Source organism: Anas platyrhynchos, chromosome 19, assembly GCF_047663525.1.
Source record: "Anas platyrhynchos isolate ZD024472 breed Pekin duck chromosome 19, IASCAAS_PekinDuck_T2T, whole genome shotgun sequence".
Taxonomy (NCBI): Eukaryota; Metazoa; Chordata; class Aves; order Anseriformes; family Anatidae; genus Anas; species Anas platyrhynchos.
This window is the reverse complement of record NC_092605.1, coordinates 9,720,219-9,742,106: the sequence shown is the minus strand read 5'-3', so window position 1 is coordinate 9,742,106 and position 21,888 is coordinate 9,720,219. Positions and strand designations below refer to the sequence as shown.

Genomic DNA, 21,888 nt, shown 5'->3' with positions numbered 1-21,888 from the left:
TGCTGCAGAAATGGCTGGGAGATCTCCCCTACAAGAGGTTCCCAGGAGAGGCTGTGGCGCACGGCAGCCCACCGAGCCGTTCATCTGCATCTGCCTTTCTCATTTCCAGGCAGGTGAAGGAATCAATATGAAGCCAAGTGAATTAATCTGGATCTAGAATCTGGATCTATCACCTTAATAAATAACAAGGTTTTCAGAAAATTCAGTCCTGGGTTCATTGGTTCTTCTGGAACCCCTGATCTAAGCTGGTAAGAAATAAATCCAGCTCCTAATTCGCTTCTAGATCAGCCTAGTTTTGCAAAACCACCTCTTGTGTTACGCTGCAAAATGCAGGCAGCTGTGCTGGTAGCACTCATCATGTCAGGGCTTGTTGGATTAATCGATTACAAAACCAGAAGAGACCACTGTGATTTTCACTCCTGACCCCCTGGATAACCCAAGCCGTAAGACTTCCCAGAACTGATTCCTCCTAAAACTAGCGCAGATATTTTAGGAAAAGAAAAACATGTAAAAGTTTCCAGTGAAACAGAAAGGTTCATGTTTCTTGGTGTGTTGTTGTGAGTGGCTCGTTGCTCTCACTGTTGAAAATGTGTTTTATTTCTCGTCTGAATTTACGTACCTCCAGTATCTCTCTACTGGATTTTATTACATGTTTGTCTGCTGGACTGAAGTCAACTTTTTTACCGGTTTTATGTCTCTCCACCAGCGCGTTCAAGTCTCAGCGCCACCCTCCTCTCTTTGCTAGACGATGCAAACCAGGCTCCTGCAGCCTCCAGCGGGACCACGTGCTTTCCAATCACTGAATAATTCTTAAAACCTTTTTCTCGATTCTCTCCAATTTATCAACATCTTTCCCAAACTACCAGACACAACCGGAGTCGGCAGGAGCAGCACCTTTCTCCTCGTCTCAAATATTCCTCACTTTTATCCAGCCAAAGAGGACACTTCTCTTGGTTGGCACGCTCCCGGACAGGGTTTGCTACTTGGCCAAGGGTCCCCACAGCTTCACACATCTTTTTCAGAACCATCGGCTCTCAGGATACAGCCCAGCATTATACGGGCCCTATTAAAACACGTCACTTGTTTTCATCCATGTTACTAATGGAATCTAAATCATTCTGCACCAGAGATCTGCCTTTTAATTTATTTATCTCTTCTTCGTGTTTTGACCTCACCTCAAAGATAGATCAGCACTAACTGCTGGACTCCATTAGAAACATGTCTGCTCGCTGATGAATTCCCATTTAAAATTTGAGATGACGGCAGGATTTTTATCCATTTCAGAAGTGCCTAATTGGTTTTCTATCATTCGGGTTCTCCATAAAATGTTACTCATAGCCGATACTTCCTCGGGATCAGGGGCTAATTCAGGCTGGAAGGGGCCTCAGGAGGCCTCCAAGTCCAACCCGCTGCCCAGAGTGGGGTCAGCTCCAAGGCTGGACCAGGATACTCAGGACCCTACAGAAGCTCGTCACCTCACTACTATTAAATTTATCAATGCAACTTGTAATCTCCCTGAAAAAAAATATATCTAATTAGACAAGAACCATATTCCACAAGCCCACATTGATTGACACTACTTACATTAATCCCCCTAATTCTTTACTAATTACATGTACTATCAGCAATTCCATTATTTTGTCTAGGATTAACGTCAGGCAGAAAAATCTGTAGTTATGTGAGCCACCTTGTTTACCCCTAAAAAAATAACGGCACTAAACTAAACTTCTTCCACACAGCTGGAACTTGCTGGTATTCATTATCTCTAATTAAGAGCTGCTATATAATATTCTTTCAATATAAAAGTGGTGCTTTTTTAATTGTTATAAAATCACACAATTGTTATATGATCACATAACCTTGTTTTTCCCCATAAGTAAGAAATTGGAATACTTATTGAACTCCTCAAAATTCTGTACAGTGTTACTAACAGCGCTATCGTTTTCACATAGCAGTGATCTATTGTAAACTTAATTATATCACTCAAGAAAGAGAGCTGCATTTCTATGGGGATTTCATTTTGAAAGCCATATGTTGGAGCCTTGTGCTGCAAATACTAAAAATGTGCTTGGAATTCCTAAAATTATGCTTGAAAATATCCAGACACAAAAACAATCGCATCTAACACAGAAGAAATTCTATATTAGGCCTCATTTTTACAGATCAAGGGGAACTGATGACAGAATGTAAAAATATAGTAGCAGCTTAGGTACAAGAGACTGATTTGATTACATTTGTTATGTGCAAATAGAATAAAGTCCAAACGAGTAATGTATCTACTTGATGATTTAAAGTGCCAGCTTAACAAAGCTGAAAATAATTACAAAGCAAAACAATTGGGAGAAAGAATTTGAGCAGGAATTTGTGAATGATAATTGGGAACCGTTCGAGACCGTTTCATGGCTCGCAGGAGCACCGCAATCCCGCAGAACGAGGGGCGGCTGCGCTGCCTGAGAGCAGCTCTGGCGTGGAGGGCAAGTGAAAGCCGAAGCGTAAGAATAATAAAAAAAGAAAGTCAAGTTCTTCCAACCCTTTGTCATGCTGCTCAGACCCAGGATGTCCAAAGGTCCATCCCTTGGTGCCTATAAGTGTGTCTGCACTCAGTCAGTATCCCCCAGAAGAAGACCTAACGGGGCTGGGCATCCCCTGGTGCTGTCCCCTCTGTCCCGCTCGCAGCAGCACCAGCAGCGGCTTGGCCAAACCCAAAGGCTTGGCCAACCTTTGGGCTACCATCCAAAGGAACAAGGACCTATGGAAGCAGTTCCAAAGGCAGTGACCCCCCCAGGTAATGGCATGGGCATGGCAAGAAGCAGGTGCCACACGACCAGTCCCCAGGCTGCCCTGTAGGACCGAGCCCAGCAGGGTCCTGCACCATCTCCCTCCAGCCCAAAACCCACAGGATGACCCACTTCAGTGGGGTCCCACAGCATCTCCCACCAGTCCACAACCCACAGGGTGACCCACGCCAACAGGAGGCACACAGCTCTTCTGCAGGAACACAGAGCAAAGGGCTCACCCGACAGACCCCGCAAAAGACCCGCTGGGGGACAAGGAGATTCCCCCGGCAGTGACTTCTCCATAAAGCAGGGCTTCCACGGGAAGGTCCTTAAGGGTTAAATTCCCTCCCTGCCTCCTGCTCCCCGCTCCAGCAAAAGGATCCTTGTGAAAGGATCTGTATTCAATATGCACCGGGAGAGACGCTGGTCCGCGCTTTTTAATAAAAGAGCAATTCCTTTGCATTCTCAGGTGTCCCTTAAAATCAAGCTCTGATATTTCTACTGCATTATTACCACGGTCTGTAGATGTCTTCAGACCCAGAAAAGCCATTTGCTCTGCAGGTATGCTTTGCCCCTGCAGTGCCGAACAGTTTCTTTCTGTTAAGAGAAGCCCCTCCAGAGAAATTGGTGCTTGGAGCCAATTAATGGACCTCCTCCTCCTCCTGTCCTGCCAGTTTTTCTTGGCAGCAGCATCCCGTCCCCGTGGCTGAGACACCGGTCGTTACAGCGTGCCATTAAACGGTGAAACCGGGGAAATAGCACGTGTAACCTCGGCAAAAAGGAGTGTCCTGAAACACTGCTGGACGCGTCCGTTTCCAACCTGTGCACCCCTCTCCTAATGACGCAGCTCCACTAATTGCCGCGGCGCCACTAATTGACTCCTGAGAGCACAGGGGCCGCACGGCACGGAGATAAATGTAACTCCGAGGATGAGCAAAACCCCATAATTACAAACAGGGGAGAGGGGTGTTCCTGGAACCACGAGGAAATGGAGAGTGAATACCTGGCTCCCAAAAGCCCAACTGCTCAGCAACACCTCTGGCAAGGGGGCGGCTCTAGGATAACCCCATAAAGCTGGGTCTTTAACAACCACCCGAGGTCCGGGCTGAGAAAGAGCTGTTCTGTACAGCCCGAAGTTGCTCAGGCTCTTCAGTCTCCGCTCAAATCCCCACGGACCTTCCTGGGCTGAGAAGAAAGGGTTGCCTTAAACCCTCCACGTCACTGCCTTAGAAAATTCCCTCTGTTCTGGGAGCAGATGGGATGAAGGGGGGAGAATTCAGGTCCGGATTAAGTTTAAATGCCAGGCTTGGAATCAAGGGATCGTGTTTGGGTTCAGATTCACAGATTCTTATCTCTTTGGATGCAATAGTCTGACCTCTTGTGCAGCACGGGTCACACAACGGCAATAAAAGTCTGTATCGAGCCCCTTGACTGCTGCTGGAGCTCGGGGTATTTCTGAGGAAGACACGCATTCTTGATTTGAAGAGATCAAACCATGGAGAATCCATCGCATTCCCCGGTAAACTGTTCCAGAGGTTAATTACTCTCCCTGTTAAAAATTTGTACCTTATTTCCAATTTGATTTTTTCTGGCTTCAGTTTCCAGCCATTGGACCTTGTCATGCCTTTGAGTGCTCAATTAAAGAATGCGAAAGCATCAAATACCATTTCCATCTGTCAGTGCTCAGACACAGAAATCTCAGTAGCTGGTTCTCATGAGGATTTTGGCAGGATCTGAACCACCAACAGTAGCTTCGCTGTCTGTCTTCAGATCTGACTTAGAAGCCAAGTCAAAAGGGTGAATGTAATTAATTTTTAATAATTAGTGATTCTTGACAGAGCTGGGCAATAAAGAGATCCAGTTGGAAAAATTCTAATCAGTCTTGTTCCTTACCAGAATCCTCCGTTTTCTCCAAACAGGGAGGCTTCAGCTTCAGCGAAGGATGGCAGCGAAGGCTCCCACTGTGCCCCACTGAACAGGTTCTGCCCCAAAGCCTGCCCCGGACCCCATAGGATCACGGCATCCGCACCCAGCAGATTTTCTCCCCTCATCTCCCTCCTTCCTCTTCCGTTGAAGAAGTCAATTTTTTGACAAGCAACTGGAAAAAAAAAATCTGTATGTTCAAATAAGGACCAAGAGACATCACACCACGGTGCTATGGGACAGGCGCCCTGCCTTGTAAGTGTCCCACCCTGTTCACGTGCCCTGCCCAAATGAAGAGAAGGTGATGGGCTTCCACTGTCGGGGCTTTGTCTCTCTTTCGAGAGCAGCTAGCAGCTCCTAGAAAACAAAACCAGTGTCTAAGACTTGGATGAGTTTCATGAAAACAAACTGCCTGAGTCTGAGCAGATGGAGCAGTCTGATTGCTTTCAGGTGAACTTCGGATGGACGCGTAGGAAAACGGGGACCGGCGATGGCAGCAAACCCTCAAATCTCCTTGTTGGAGCTACTGCCCCGGCTCCTGCATGCAGGGTGTCACCTCACTGCTGCTACCACACGCTGCTCACGAGGCAGCTATTAGGATGAGCTACGCTTCCCGCAGAATGGCACTTGCCTGCTTGAGGCAACGGTGCCATATTCTGCCATTGAATTAATTTGCCATATGACAGGCAGACAAACTACTCGAATGCGCCTGGAGCCCAGTGACTTTGGCTTGCTTTCATTATTTCCTCTATGCATGCAGCTTCCATTACGAAAAAGAAAGAAAGGAATCAAGTTTATCTCCTAGGCAAACATTTATTTGCGGGCCTATCAGCAAAGGGTCACTTTGGGTTTTTATTGCTTCAGTTTGAGCTATTATGGCCCCAGCGCTTTTCCTACAGAGCCCGAAAGCACAAGACACGACCACAAAGATCTGGAGCTCACAGGTGAGACTATGTACGAGACCTTATAGCCAAGAGCCATGCAGACGTGGATAAATATCGCAGCAAATCCTCAAGGTCTGTCCAATTCAGCTACAAACACTTTTTGTCACTGTAAGTGCCCAGAAAATGAAAACAGGTTACAAAAGGTCTATTCTGTCCTATAAAACACTAAAACCTGAGGGAGGCCGATTCCTCCTCCCGACATCTGCGTCAATAAAGCCAGATACAAAAAGTCACAGGGAAGAGGCCTGGGCATGAACTGGCAGCTTCTCTGTGGGCGATGCCAATCCTGAAGAATCCTGATACAAAACCAGAGGCATCCCTAAATGCAAGGGACCTCTTAGGTCCCCCACCTTTCCTCTGGCCACCTTCAGCAGTCCACAGCTATTTAGAACACTCTCAGGTAGGAAAACCCATCCTATGAACGGCAGTGCTGTGAACTCAAGGAACCCGGCTGACCGGAGCCCACTGGCACCTCTCCCAAAGCCTTTTCCAACCCCAACACCACCCAGGGGAGGGAACCCGTCAGCAGCAGGTCTGCCCCATTTCTCACATTCTTCAGGCCATCCTTCCCACAGATTCTGTTACTGAGCCTATTTTTGACCCCATAACCTCGGCCAACTTAATCTTCCTACTATCAGAAGGAAACAGTGACGGTTTTTATTGTATCTACCTGTCCCAGATTTATTGCACCCAGATGGATGACTCTGGGCTGTGTTTTCTATTAAGTATCTTTATTTTATCACATCAATAAGAGAGGTATGCAGGTCCTGAAGTCTGCTCAGCCCAACCATCAGACACACAATATTTTTCTTCACTGAAGAAAACTGCCAGAGTTACCAGGGCCCTAAATTAGGGAAACTCACGAGTATAAACGCAGCTTAAGAGTACATGCTTGGGTCCCGATCGGATCATGGGAAATTACAGTTCAATTCCAGCAGGCACTTACGGTCTTTTATATATACATTCATAACTATATGATTACATGTTATCTGGATAAGCACACCTCAAAGCACGTGCTTGAATATATCGCTGAACCAAAGCTCAAGCGCTCTCCATGCCTCCCCTGCAGCAAAACACAACAGCGTTATTGGAATTGCGATTAGCAGTGACCACGGCTTAATAAAATGCTGTTTTAATGCTGGGCAAAGCCCCTTGTTACCCAACCTAATCAAAACACCAGTGACTGCTAAATGACAAGACCTGCATTTGATCTCGCCCTTATGCAGTAAATGCAGGAACACAAGCTCATAAACAAGCGAGGAAACACATTTAACCAACAACCCACAACTTACTCTCAACAAGCGTACCGATGTCAGCACATGTGATAAAATTAGCCTGTTGGAGTCTGTGATTTTGGCATGATTATCTGCTAATTACATGCTGTAAGCTGAGAGGGGTGGGCTTAGCAGCTCGCCGGGGGCTGCTGGCTGCTTCTATTCCCACAAAACTTGCTCACAAGGCATCTAAAAATAACTTTATAGGCAATTCTTCTTCTGAAAGGAGAGGCAGAGCAAAACAAAAGAGCAGCAGGTTAACCTCTTCGTGCCTGAACATCCACATTTGTGCCCAGGTATCCAACATCCACGTCAGCAGAATCTAGCCCTATGGCTCCTTTTCATCAAAAACAGCCCTTGGCAAGGCCTAAACCCCATTCTTTTTCTCATTTCCTCCAAATTCAGCTTCCTACATCTTCATGTCTGCCCTCCTCCGTTAGTACCTATGCACACAACCATCCCCTCTGTTCCACAAGCTGGATGCTCTCAGTGCTGCACGGAGCTTTGGGCTCTGCTGTGATGTGCCCGATAATTGAGAATAACCTCGTTTGGTGCACAGACACCGGGCTGTCCGGTCCCATCAAGCCCTGCATCGGAGCAGGGCAGGTTTGTGCCTGTACAGACACGGAGAGCTTTACCCAGCAGCTCTCCTGCACCTGACATTCCCAGCCCTGCTTCCACGCCCCCAGCAGCAGCTGCTGATTTCCACCTGACCCTGGTTTTCTGCAGAGGGCATATTTATCCCAGCTTGTGTTATAATAAAGGATGTAAGCGCCCTGAAATATGTGTGGGAAAATATGATGATGTGCACTGTCACGAGCACACGACAAGTGCATGATCATTTTCAGTAGTTATTTTGATGGAGCAAATCTATCAAAAGAGCAAAAAAAAAGATAACTGGCTGAAACACAAACAAAATTTTACCCATTAAGCAATTCTATTAGGCTACAGACCAAAGGAGGTTATTGATTCAAGGAGCACAGTGTGAGTGACTAAATACTTACGGGCATCAGAGACCCACTGCAATCAATTACTGCTCACAGTCGGTTACCGGAGCTGCTGTTAGGAAAGGATGTTTTTCAACAGCAGTGATTTGTTGAAAAACCATACTGTTGGTGCTAAATACAAGAGAACTTACATAAGGACTACGGGCAGTAACCATACAGGGAACATTTAAGCTTCTGATCCAGCTAATTATACTGCTAATGACAGGGAAGGAGCGCAGAAACTCCAACACAGGCCGCACACGAGACCCGTTCTAATGGGAAAGCTGAACTCATACATTTTAATACAGAATTCAGCATAGACCAAGCTTTTCTATTTCTTGGATAATCAGTCATGTTTTTCATTGCATCTCTGTATTCAACGTGATGAACTTTTATGTTAGACTAGAGGCAACCAACATCCGCAACTGCAAAGGGTGCAGTCTCCCTTAGACACCAGCCGGGCAGGTGGGGCGATACCTACAAAGGAGCACACAAGTAAAAGCAAAACTACAATCAGAAACAAAACAGCAACTTTAAAAAATAAAGGCTAACTCCTATGAGCAGCAGCAGCGAAGCAGTATTAGAGAAATGCTATAGCTAAACCTCATTAATGATCCTAACGTTCCCAAATGACTTCGTGTTACCATGCAAACGAGATGAATTTTTAAAGGCTCGATTTTTACGGATTGCTGGAAAGTAGACGAAGGCACCTGCGCATCTCCTACACCTCTTCTGTGTTTCGTCCAAAGTGAAGGTATGAGCCAGGCCTATTATGTATTGAGCTGGAAAACAACCACACTTGCAAGTCTCCTGATGCATGCCCACCATTACGCTTCCACTTGTGGAAGAGGCTAAGCTTTTTTCCCCAGACAAAACTCAGTAAAGGACAGAGGGAAATACAGAATATCGCTGGCAGAAGAGAGGCGTTTTGCATGCCTATTTCCCTGCTTCTGCATTAATCCCCCTCCTGTATTTCTCCTATGTGGATAGCATTAGACTACTTTTAAAGCTAGCTTTTTTTCCATTAGTATCACCACTGGTTTCCACTGGAAGCAAATGCACATACACACAGGTTCCACAAGTTAAAGCTGCTTTAACAAATCCCTCTTCCCCAAATCCTATTGTTCCTTGCCAGGGCTGGCTGATGTCAGCTTTTCCCTAGGCAGAAGAAGGTGGGTGTCCCCTCCCCACGGCGTGGGATTTACTGGGAGCTTGGCCTTTTATATTTTGTTAATTCTCAAATAAAATAAAAAAAAATAAAAATAAAAAATGGAAGAATTGGGGAACTAGGACAGCTGCTGAAGACTGTCGTGCAGTTGCAGTTTAGCAGGGTTTATGAAGCCAGGCACCCTGCCTTTTATAGCAAACACTGCATTCCCCAGAGATGTTTTAAAATAATAGGATAGGATATAGTTCCAGTATTTGCTCATGTAAATTGTTTTTCTTCCCCTTCTTCTATTCCGTTGGCTGATGCAAAGGATTAAAAGTATCAACATGTGGAAATCACACAGACAAACCCATGATAATCCATTTTTCCCCTACCAGCACACCATCAGGTCTTCAGTCTGGGAGCTCAGAAACTGAAACTGATAGGTGTTACGAGACCCGAAGTGACTGCAATGTGAACTGTCAAAGGAAAAAAAAAAAAAAGAGGCAGTTTCTAAATTTTACTCCGATTACTATTGGTTTTGATATTTAGTTTAACAATGTTGGCTTCTTTCTTTGCCTTCTGGTTTGCAGTGGCTGTAGAGAGAGCAACGTGGGCACGTGCATGCAACCATGCCAAGTCAGACCATAGATCATACAATCATTAATCCTAGAATCACTAAATTTGGGAAAGCCCTCCAAGATCATCTGGTCCAACCATCCCCTTGCCACCAATGTCACCCGCTAAACCATGTCCCCAAGCACCACGTCCAGCCTTTCCTTGAACACCCCCAGGGACGGTGACTCCACCACCTCCCTGGATAACCCATCCCAATGCCTGACTGCTCTTTCTGAGTAGAAATGTCTCCTCATTTCCAACCTGACCCTTCCCTGGCACAACTTGAGGCCATCCCCTGTAGTTCAGGCTTTCAAGGCTGCCCGTGAAGCAGGGAGTCCCAAAGCTGTGCCTCCAGAAGAGAAGCTCGATAGCTCAGACTGCCAGGCAAAGAGCCACTGAAGCTGAATTTGTCACAGACACTGCTAAGGAAGTCATTCCTACTGAGAAACTCCAGGATCCCAGATGAATTTCAAATCATAAAGGCTTTGTCCTCGTGCCCTGATTAGATCAGATTTGGATTAAATTGGATTACAACCAAATGTTTCAAGGAAGTCCATCAATGCTGCTCCCACAGGAGCTGGATTATCACCTGGGAGAGCAGTGTTGACCTCCCAACACGGCTGTGGCTCCCAGCGGGTTTGACACTACCCTGCCACAGCCTGGCCAGGCACAATGGGCACGGCACGCCTCATCACCAAAGCATTCCTCATCTGCATGGTGTTTCAGAAGTCCAAAACGTGCCAGACGAAGGCCCACCTGTTGACGCTTTCCCAACATGTAGCACATGGGCTGTGCTTGGTTTTCTTCGCTGTGTCGCTCACCTGCCAGTAGCCAAAGTGCCTCTTCCCTCAGAACAGGCATTTCACTTTATTAAAGACGACCAAGACGACCTATTGATGATACGGTACCAACTCAACAGAACAATTCAATACATGCAGAAATTTATACTTCTATTAATCAATATTTATTCATAGATTAAATGAAGGAGCAGCCTTCCGGGCACATCTGCTTAGTGTCAATTCATGACTGGAAGCTAAATACACCTCCCATGGCTCCAAAACCTCAGACAAAGAGCTCCTGTTCGCAGGAGATGCACAGCCAGGGTCAGGTAAAGGTTACGAGTTACCCCTATCCCAGGGTTACTCGCAGAGTGCATAACCTCCAGGATCAAGTTGCAGTCTGCAGCAATCGTTCACTCAAAGCCAATCACTCTCAGTGGGGACCAAGCAAAAGCAGCAGTATTTGAGCCCTGCCAGCAGGGAGCTGGGCTGGTTTGCCAGCTTTCTGTCTCTGGAGAGCATCCTCGGATGACGGGGCTTCTACTGCCAGCCCCCGAACCAGACTGGAACCAACGCAACCATCCCAGGCTCCCGGTGTGTTCTGGACTGACTTCACATTCAATAGGGCAGGAGATGTGAGATTAAGTGTGAGGGGGACTGACCACCTGGGCATGCACCACGCTGTCGTTTCTCCACAAAACACATCTTTGCCCAAAAGCACCGTGGGGCATCAGGACCACAGCTCCAAGTTTGTCCTTATGGAAGGCCAGCCAGGAAAATCAAAAAGAGACCAAATTCACCATGATTTTCACCTATATTGAAGTATTTTCTCTAAATAATGCATAGCGTGATAGCCAAGAGGGATGAAGGGATGAGGGACATGAACCACTATCACGCCTGATACCCGTACACTCGGTGAGGCAATGACTGTGACCAACTTGCAAGCACATTTCGCAAACAAGGCTTCAGCCTTCGGCCCGTCCACCAATACCTCGTGTGCTTTAAAAGGATTTCTCCTGAAGAACGGCTGCGGTTGCTCTGCCCAGATGCATGGTCTGAGCATCTGCCAGGCCGATTAATGCTTGCTGCTGAAGATCAGCCTGAACATTCAGAAACCAGGGAGCGGAGCACACGTTTGGGAGAGGGGACGGAGCAGCACAGCCCCCATCCTGCTGCAGGCTTCTCTTAACAGCACCAAGCCCTGATGAATTTCTATCCTGTCCCACAGGGGAATTGCAAGGCTCAGGGCAGTGTTATTTGCAAAGCGCTTTGAAACCATTCTGCGAAGGCTTTATATAAATGCAAAGCAGTATTATTGTGTTACCTTTCCTAAGCTTTCAGCATTTCTAGCCAGACTCGTGGGTGTTGACTCCTCACACACACACGTCAGAGGGGGAAATCTTGTCTCCCTAACCAAATTGCTTTAACTTTCTTGCTGAAACGGCTTTCATTTGGATGCAGAAACTGCCCAACAACATCTCTGCATCACAACATGACCCAGAATTGCCAAGCTCTCCCCGCTGGTACCCACATCCTGAAGCCCCTGGCTGCCCACAAGCTCTGGTTCAGCTCCCAGTGCTGGGGCGCGGAGCGGGTGAACCATCCTTGCCAACACAGAGTTTTGCCACGCAGCAGCAAACAGCAGCCCCGAGCCCCAAACATTTCACCTGCCAAATGCTTCATGCCCTCTGTGTGAGCGGCGCTTCCCCAGAGGAGCTACCGCCGGGTGGGGATCAGCTGGCGCGTTCGCCCGCCCCGTGCAATGCATTCCCCTTTTATTCTTTCCCTCCCCTTTTACAGTGGTAGGTGGGAAAACAGCAGAGCAATCTTTCATCGACATCAGAAGCCATCAATCATCCTCTAAAAACAGCTGAATAATAGAACAAAAAGAGAAAGAGAGAGAGAGAAAAGGGTCGGGGCGGGTCCTTGGGCATGGAAATGCCTGTCCTGGTGAAATATACTGTAAATTAGTCTGAGACAGGGGAATTTGGAGCCAGCAGGGTCCCCAAAGCTCGCTTAATATCAACTCCAGAAACATTACACTAATGTATTTTTAAATATGATTTACAGGATGCTCTATCTGAGAGCATCAAGCGATGGAGGAAAATGAAGAGCTGGCCTGGCATGAATAATGTGCTTGGGGGAGGCAGCCGCCAGCTCCCTGCTGCAGGACACGAGGCTGGAAGGGAGAGGAAGAACAGCACCCGAAGGGCAGCACGGCTGCTTCTTGGAGTACCCCAAATCTGCTGGAAGTCAGAGCACTGGGGATTTAGGCACGTTTCCCATCATCAGGAGCTCTTAGAAATGAGCACCCTAAGGAGTTTAAATTGTCTGGACCCCTGCACAGCCCAACCCCAGGGGACTAAGTCCCAAGCTATTGCTGGGGTGCATGAGGCTGAATACAGCCACCTCTACGCAGGGATGCAGCTACCTCTGTGCTCCCTGGAGCAAACACCGCCTCTCCCCAGGACAAGGCCTCCTAAATACATCAAACAACCCCATTAGGATGAGTCTCAGTGGTTCGAACAGGAGGAGATGACACCAGTCCACAGGGACCCTCATTGTCCTGGTTCCTTTGAAATGCCACTGCAATAGGCCAAACTCCACCCATCCAACTGGAGGAGAAATCCCCTCCCAGCAGCAGAAGATGCTCCTTCCATCAGCATTCACTGAGATTCTTTTTTTTTATTTTTATTTACAAGGAAAGCAAACGAGCTGCTCCCTGCGGTAAGGGCCCAGCCAACGGTGCTACCGGAGCGCTGAGCAGAGCAGCAAGGAGAGGGGGTGTCCGCCCGCTGCCCCCCACGCTGAGGACAAGCAGATGGCTCCAGCTATGGAGGGACGGACTCAGCAAAGCGCTTAAGCACACACTTAAGTTTCAGCATGCTAGGAGCTGTCCCCCAGCCAACAAAGCACTTAAGCATGGGAAGCAAAGGAGACTCTGGCAAGGGATTGAAATTAAGCATGGTTTGGTGAACTTGGCCATGATGCTGTCATTCTGGTAATTTTCACCTGCCTAGACTTCTTTTTAGTGGCTTATTTTTAATTAAAACGTCCTTCAAGAAAGAAAATAAATACTTGCTCAGCTTAATGCTCTGTTTCTAATCTGGTCGATCTGAGGATAACTGAATAAAACAAATAACTCCACTGTAACACGCTCCTGTAGCATCATCGTGCGATTCTAACAATGCACTTCAAATTATTAACACTCTTTGTAGCTCTATTCATCATCATCTTCAGTGTCAAGATACTTCAAGAGGCAAGTGAGCTTTTAATGAGCTCTCAGACCAAAACAGGAAAGAAAAAATATATCCAGTGCATGCCACTTTAATGATCACCTAATTCGTTTCATTGCGTCTCCCGTTATGATTTATGAATTAGGCAGAATGATCAGAGGCATTAAAAAAAACACTCACGTACACAATACCCAAAATAAGATAAATATGCTTTTACGTCCAGAAAGATATACCTGGATTGTATCTGTACCTTTGCATCTTTGCGCCAGCATTTGTTTTTCCTTAGAAGCCCATGATGTTCTCACTTCCCAAGTCGCTGTGTAATTATGGCTTTGTCACATTGATTTAAACTCCTACAGCTCACGGGTCCGCCTGCTCGCCTTTGTGTTTTACACCAACACAAAGAAAACAGCTCAGGAAGGTGGTTCTGTGGCCCCGGGGTATTAATGAGTTGTTCCTTACGGGCTCTGCCTCTCTCCCTCGCTGACCCCAGCTCGTGCTCCCGGAGCTGAAATGATTTCCATCTGTTGGCTGCAGGGAGGACGAGAGGCTCTGGACATTTCACAAATGCAAGTGACCCCTCTAACCCCTCCCCGTGCAAGCACTTAAAACTTGCACTCACTTTTTATTTGTCCTGCAGCTATATCCCTTGAATAAAGGGGAACAATTTCCTTTCCACGGCAGTGACTCTGCAGTTGGGTGCATGTTCCCTGCAGATGCCTGTCGCAGGGTTTAGGAAGTGGTCGGTGATTTCCCAGTGCCCTTCTGGAGACCCTGCAAAGAGCCCCGAGCTGCAGCACAGCGTGGCACATCGGGGTCTTCATGGCTTTCTTCAATCAATGATTTTCTGGGATTTTCTTTCAGACCTTTAAGACTCCTGAAGCCTGCAGTCAGAGCCGACAAAAACCCCGCAGGCTGCCTGCACCTCCAGCCACTCAGCTCCATCACGGGGATGGGGCTGGGGCTGCAACCTCTTTGCGGGCTTCAGCAGGGTGACACCAAACATCCACGCATTGCTTCAGGGCTCTCCTGGCTGTGTGCGGGGCTTAGTGCTCACACAGCACTGGGAAAAGGGACAGGGGGCAAGCATCCCTTCATCATTTTCCCAGGTACTCCAAGTACCCAGTTACAGAGCTTCAAATCCAATTTGCCTTCCCCACTACGCACTGTAATTCCTCCAAAGTTCAGTCCAGCACCACCAAAGCACAGCTGTACTCCTTACTAGGCAGTGCCTGCCCACTGCCCTACTTCATTAGCTGAAAGTCCCCTATAAAATGTTTTACAGGGGTTACTTTTACCCGTGCTCTGCTGTGGTACTTCCCTGCTTCCCCACGGGAGAAGGTCGGAGTCTCACTGCGGCCCCTTTGTGCCATTCCACTGGGGGTGTGTCACACCTCTCAGATTTCTTACTACAAGTATTCTCCAATTCAATATAGTAAAAGATCATAAAATCAGGACCTGACCACCACCTGAGATGCCCCTGACCCAGCAGGTACACGCAGCAGTCATCACCCAAAGCAGAGATCTCGGATCATCAGCTGTACGGGAAAAAAAAAAAGTTTGAACAAGAGCCCTGGGAAGGCACCAAGCACCAAGGCCAGTCAGCAGCATTGTTTGAAGTGCTCAGTGATCGTGGTACTCTCTCAGACGAAACATTTGTAAAGATGCACGCTGGAAAGCAGCCAGCCAGTTCAGTGAATCTGTTCCGGAGCAGGGGCACGTGAAGCGGTGTAAGTACCGCAGCATCCCTCTGATGGTCAAGCGTGGCGTAATTCAAGGCGTGTGAAGTAAATGATAGGAGCAGAACTAATGCCACCATCAGCTGGTTCCTGAGATGGAAAAGGCACCTACAGGGAAATTAAAAACATCCTTCATGTCACCGGAAAAATAAGAGTTCCAACTGGTTGTGCATTTCACGAGCTGCTCCAAGTACCTGATACATCCCTGTCTGCCAGCAGATAAAGGAACTCCGGGAGCATCTCACCAAATTCGTTGTGATTTTTCATTGTAAACAGAAACCAGCAGCATGAACAGCAGCGGTGAACAAGGGGTTTTGCGCTGGGTAGAAGTGACACGTGCCCTGCCACGAGGCCCCTGCAGCACCAACACTGAATGCGTCCTGCAACAACCCCGGCTGGAGCGCAAGCAGCTGGCACTGACGGGCACCTTTTAGCCTACACCAGACGTGACAATGACAGACATGAGGCTCCTTGCTCCGACCTCCAGAAATGTCACTTAGTATAAAGAAAAAAAAATGCTATCAGTGAGTACAGGCTGCCTTCAGGCACAGCAAAATCAAAACGTGCCTACGGACGCAAGCTGTCCATACACTGAAGGAATTAACGATCGACCGTATGGGAGCACAGACACCAGCCCAAAGAGGCACCACCCAAACCTCACAAAGATCACTAGGAACAGCTTCCTTGGCTGTGGCCTCCCTCCTGAAAGCATGGAAGAATTGAAAACGTTCAAGGGTTTGACAAAAAGCTTAGTTTTTTCCCATAGCAACTTACGGATATGAATCAGGGGAAGAACGGTGCTGACAGAGGGAAAAGCTGAGGCCGTGGTGATGTGGTACTGACAGATCTCTTAGATGGAAGGGAAGACGAATGCTGATGCTAGAAATATTAGTGGAGAACACGCAGACTCTGCTGTCAGAAATCAATAGACACAGACTTATGTACTTTGGTCACATCACGCACCGAGATGAAAATAAACCTCAAGAAAGTAATTACGGGCGGGAACGCGGAGGGTCACTGCAGGAGAGCAGGAGCAGCGAGGAGCTGCAGGGAGGCTTGGGGCAGCGGCTGACTGCTCGCTGAGCGGCCCTGCCACAGCAACACCAACACACAAACGGGGAAGAAAGGGATGTGCTTCGCTGGTACCACAACACATCGATGAGGTGACCTGGAAAGGAGAAAGCAGGGACTGGGAGGGGAGGAGGGGAAAGCGGCCAGCACAGGCAAGCAAGGTGGAGAGACAAAAGGCTGCTGGATGCTCTGCATCCATCTACAGTAACACTTCTGAGCTTGATCTCACACAAGTATGTTCCCTTTGGGGTTTTTTTGGTTTTTTTTTGACCATTTTTCAAAGATCAAAACCAAAAGAAAAAGAAAAACCAAAAGGTTTTGTTTGGAAAGCGAGGCCCTTCCCCAGCCTGCCCACCGTGCCCCTCCGACCCTCCCATCACCACCCCACGCTGATGCCACCAACACAAGGTGGCCGTTAGCACGAGCTCTGCGCACAAGGAGGACTGATGGACTTGGCAGGACATCCAAACCTGCGCTTGTCTTCCAAGGGAGCCCTTCCACAACGCACAGCCCACACCAGGAAGGGCAGCAGCTACATACCCAGGTGTCCTCCGGGAGGTTTGTACGCCAAAAGGCTGGCACAAGTATCTGAAACAGAACTGCTAGAGGGAGTAAGTGTTACACGTGCTTCCACGTCCAAGTGCACACGCTCAGCTGTGTGCGCAGACACCTTGGGTGCATGAGTGGGACGTGCACACACTGTGACATGTGGCACCGAGGTCTCACCGCCCCACTGTGACACCTCCTGCCTTCCTTCCGCTGCCTGCTGGCCTCGCAGCACAGGCACAGGTCCCTTCAGCTCCACGTGAAGCTGTCACCGCTTCTTTCCAGGTCTGTGGCTCTCCTCCAGCATCATCCATAGCCACAGGGACACAGCAGAGCCTGCTGCAGCACAGGGCTGCCGGAGGGACAGGGCTCTGCAGCGGGGTCATGGCAAAATTGTGTCCACGTGGAAGGCAGCAGCACGTCATACATTTCGGGAGATGAAGTCTCCGACTCTTAAACTGTGATTTAAAAGCATAGCTGAAAGCAGAAATGGCAGAGATGGGAACCTAACTCAGCCAAGCAAACTGCCACTTCCAGGAGTTGGGAGAGGCAGCTTGGAAAGGAAGGAAGCCCATGAATCCAAACTGCATTTCCAGGGCTGCTGCTTCGAGACCTCTGCGAGGACCAGATTTCCAGCAAGCACCCCAGTATGTACTTCCCTGAAACCCACCCTCTTTGGGAGCTCTCAAGCACCAGAAGTCCCCATTTTCCCCTTGAATGGTGAATGGCACTGGCACAGAGTCACATACCCGGCACAAGGCCCTTGGGGACACGGGTGCCGCTCACCCTTGGCAGTTCATCAGAGCTGCCTGGAAGAATCGAGGCGTTCTGCAGAGCTGGCCCCAACCCAGCACAGCCACAGGTGCTGGGCCACTGCCCCCAGGCATGGTGAGGCCCTTCTGCAGCAAGGATGGGTCACGGACATGCTCCCAAGGACCAGGGAGAGTCGTGGTGCTGCCCCGCTGCACAAAGCCGACCAGGCCATGGGAACACCCAGCCTAGCGCTAGATCCCTTCCACCCACCTCAGCCAGAGCCTCACAGCCCACTAATAATCTCTCAAATGATCAGTGCTCAAGAGTATCTGTGAGCTGCAAATATACTTTGACAGGAATCCAAACCCATTTCATGACAAAGGAAATTAAGAAGCAATTTTTCAGACTGAGAGCGCCTAATGAGAAGGCAAACACACCACAGACCGCCCGAGCCAGTCCCGGTGCTGGTGCAGCTCAGGAGCAGGGAGATTGCTGGAGGAGTCCCTGAGATCCATCTGCCTGGGGATTACAGATAAGACACCAGATAAGACTATCTGACAATCTATTTTTTACATCAGCTGCTTGTACCAGACAAGTCTGAAGAAGCTGTCAGCAAAATTCACGTAGTCAAAGTCTATTTTGCTCTCTCCAAATACTTATGGATTAGCTTTGCAAGCACCAAAAGAATGGCTTTAAGCGCTCGTGCTTTCTCAGACCTCCCCAGCTGAGCCTTTGCATTCCTCTCCTGCACCAAAACCCAACCAGAGCCGCGCCGCCCTTCGGTGCCGCACGCTGCTTCTCGCCAAGAGAGCCACCCTAAAACATGACTCAGAACCCAATCAGCTGGGAAACAATGCCGCAGATTTTACCGGATTAATTCTGATTTCCTCTGGCTAGAGTGCGTGCAAACACCACCACCTTCTTAAATTAAGAAAATAATTCAAGGTACGGCCGATCCCTCTCCCAAGCCAGGGGGGACGCCTGTTTCCACGGGGCCTTTGATCTTTGCTCCCTGACCTTGCTTTTGGCAACTTCAGGGGGTCAGGGAAATTGTTTTCGGAGACCCGCAGCCTATCGATTTCTGCTGAAGGGGAGGGACACCAGCATTGTCATGGTAATGGCAGACCCCAAAAGCCCAGCAGCACGTTAGGCGTGCCAGCCCTGGCTGCCACCGCGCCGTCGAGGGCATGCCTTGCTGCTGAGCAGGGCAGCGATCTGCCAGTCAGTTCCACCCCGTGAAAGCTAAGGTGAACGCGAGGAGACCTCGCCACCTGTATTATAATACGCAGCTGTATTGAAATTTTCCTGGCAGAGCTGAAATTTTAATGTTTAATTTACTTGAACTAATGGGTCACAAAATTCCCATCTACGCTGGAAATACTAATGAACCTTTGGATGGACAGAGAGACCTCCAAGCTTTGATCCTTTTCATGGCTGTATTTTAAAACAAGCAGTTCCTTAAGAAGGTTAAGGAAGCAATAATAAAGAATTTTTAGTGTGTGTACATGATCATTCCATACTGATGCACTTCAGCTTTAATAATATTGTATTAAATTTTATTGTAACCTTGCTGACATTTACTGCAAGAGAAAGTGCGTAAGCTTAACAGCCTTATAAAATACAGCCCAGTAATGTACCTATAAAGCATAATATTTCTATACCGATGATGAGCTATTGCAATTGCATCCAATTTAGTGGCTCATTATTAACGAGCGCAATCACCTTCCCAGTCACATGCTCCGAGACGCAGCGCAGTATATTGATGCCATTTCACATTTTACAAGGCAGCTGCTCCAATTTTGCTCAGCGGTACAATGATCTGACAGTGGAAATTCTCTTCTCGTTATGAATTAGCTGTAAAGCGCACCTGATGATAAAGGGGTAGGTCCTCGTGCACATCACCAGGGCTCTGCCTTATTCAAAGGAGGGAAATTAGTTTACACTGGCTGAGATCAGGCCCATTAAAGCCAACGTGCCGCCTTCAACTCCAATAGGCAGTCTTTTGCTGAGAAGTGATGCTCTTGAGTAAAATTTTGATAGAAAAGATGATTATTGAGGTCCTTTTGTGGTCTAATATGGCTCAAAGTTGAGTCTCCGTATAACCTGTGGCCGCAGGCTGCTCCAAATGCCCTGGGCCACTGCTGGAGCCCAGCTCCCCGGGAGGCTTTCAGGAAGCCCAGCTGGTGCCCAGTGGTGCCTTCAGGTGCCTAAATGTCTTGGCAAATCTGAGCCTAGTGGTGTGTGCTGGAGAAGCACATTTGGCGTCACAAACTGGACTTTGTGGGAATTTCAGCACCTCCTCTCATGAAAGCACATCTGAAAGTCAGAGCATCCACAGCCGCTTACTCCTAGAAGCCCTTAAGGCTCTCAAGTGACCTCTTTGGGCTGTTCACTTCCTAACAGAAGTTCCCAGGCTTTCCCAGACCTATCCCAATCCGGAGGGCCAAAGACCTGCTGGGATCCAGAGACCTGGCTAAGAAACTGCTGAACTGCCCTTACAAATCCAAAAGAGGCCTCTAAGCAAGTCCTCCAAATCCTTCCCACAGGCACCCAGGATGAGGTGCTGGAAGGAAGTACAGCCTTTTTTTTTTACTGAAGAAGAGACAAAAAGACAAGGATACCAACTTCAGCACAAGGAACAGGTCCAGCTGCCACCTCCAATGAACACAAGTTGTCTTTTCCCCAACCCTTACGCAATGCTGCTTTCAACACCCAGCTCAACAGAGGGCTTTCACGATCACAGCTGCAGATTAACATCACTCAGAGACCAAATCCTGTGGTTTCTTGAAGGGTACAACTTTAAAACAGGCAGGAGAGGAGCACTTCTAGGCTTGAAAATGCCTACGAGCTTTTTGACTGTGGATTCCACACCTCCTTCAGCTGCACTGCGGCACAAGGAGACGATGGGGCAAGACCTCCAAGATGTGGTGGGTACCCCTAGCACGAACCAGAGTTCAGGCTGTCTGTGAACCTCTCTCACACGACAACACCCAGTGCAATGAAGTCCTCAAGAGCAGCCGGGGATTTTCGGAGCTGTCAAGGTGACACAGCCTCAAAGCAATCGGTGCTGCTCAGCAGGATGAGACAAACACAGCTGGTACCTGGAGGAGATTAATTCAAAGAGTCATCTTGGCTGGGAGACAGGGAAAGATTTTGAGACACTGTGTATGTGGGGTAAAGAAAATAAGTAGTTCATTTTCTTAGAGCATTAAGCTGTAATGGCTGTCAAGGGGGATTACTGATATTGTTGTGCCAGTGTCAGCACATGTTGTAGAACAGCTATATTTTGAATTTCCATACTTGCTTAATTTAATGTTCGGATAATCTGACAAATGAAACAGGAGCCTCAAAGAGTCCTTTTTCCCCTCTTGCTTTAAAAAAATCATTCTATTAAGAATGTTAAAATTCTTGGGAGCAAGAGCTGCCATACATGGAGGGCACATACTAATCTCATTTATGCTGAGATTTGCTTTCTGTTAAGCAACAGAAAAACAGCTAATCAAGCATAATTCAATAATACATCATCTGCAGATGCAAAGACTCAGAAGATTGGTATGGAGCTTTGCCTATTTACATGAGCTGATGATCTGGGCCAGGTGCGTTTAATTGCGCACGGGGTGTGGGTGCACACCTAAATAACTCCTCTGGTGGCTCCTCCCCAGCTTTGGGCTAGCTGGGATCTGGGACAGCTTCCAGCACTGCACTGAACAGCCTCCGAGCCTCTCCATGCCATCAGCCTGGGGCAGCCGAGGCAGCCCACCTGCCTGAACAGGGCACGCTGGCCCGCTGCCAACGTCCCTATCGCCCGGTGCTGCCCAGGCACAGCACTTTGCTTGGGGATCACGGAGGCTGGGAGCCTGAGGTCAGCTGGTGACACTGCCATGCTCCCTGCGTCACACCTGAATGTCTGTGTCACGCTGCAGAGCACTTAAAATAACCCCAAAACAGCCCTATGGCTCCTGGCAGAAAACCCCAGCTGGGAAAACGGCCTGCTGCGGTGGCGCATTTCCACCACCCCTTTGGGCTCGGCATGGGCCACGTTGTAGGAAAAAGTTTCCCCGTATCAGAACCCAGCCCTCCTGCCACCCCACAAAA

General features: G+C 48.3%; 2 long non-coding RNA genes across 4 annotated transcripts in view; both read right to left on the bottom strand.

Annotated features, from left to right (window-relative positions):
* The window catches only part of LOC110351399 (uncharacterized), a 172,977-nt gene that overhangs the window by 83,487 nt on the left and 67,602 nt on the right, over positions 1–21,888 (bottom strand). The window lies entirely within an intron of this gene.
* Positions 19,328–21,888, bottom strand: part of LOC139999062 (uncharacterized) — a 39,544-nt gene continuing 36,983 nt past the window's right edge. The window contains exon 2 of the long non-coding RNA XR_011804082.1: positions 19,328–20,894. This is a non-coding gene — a long non-coding RNA (uncharacterized lncRNA). The remainder of the gene's footprint in view (positions 20,895–21,888) is intronic.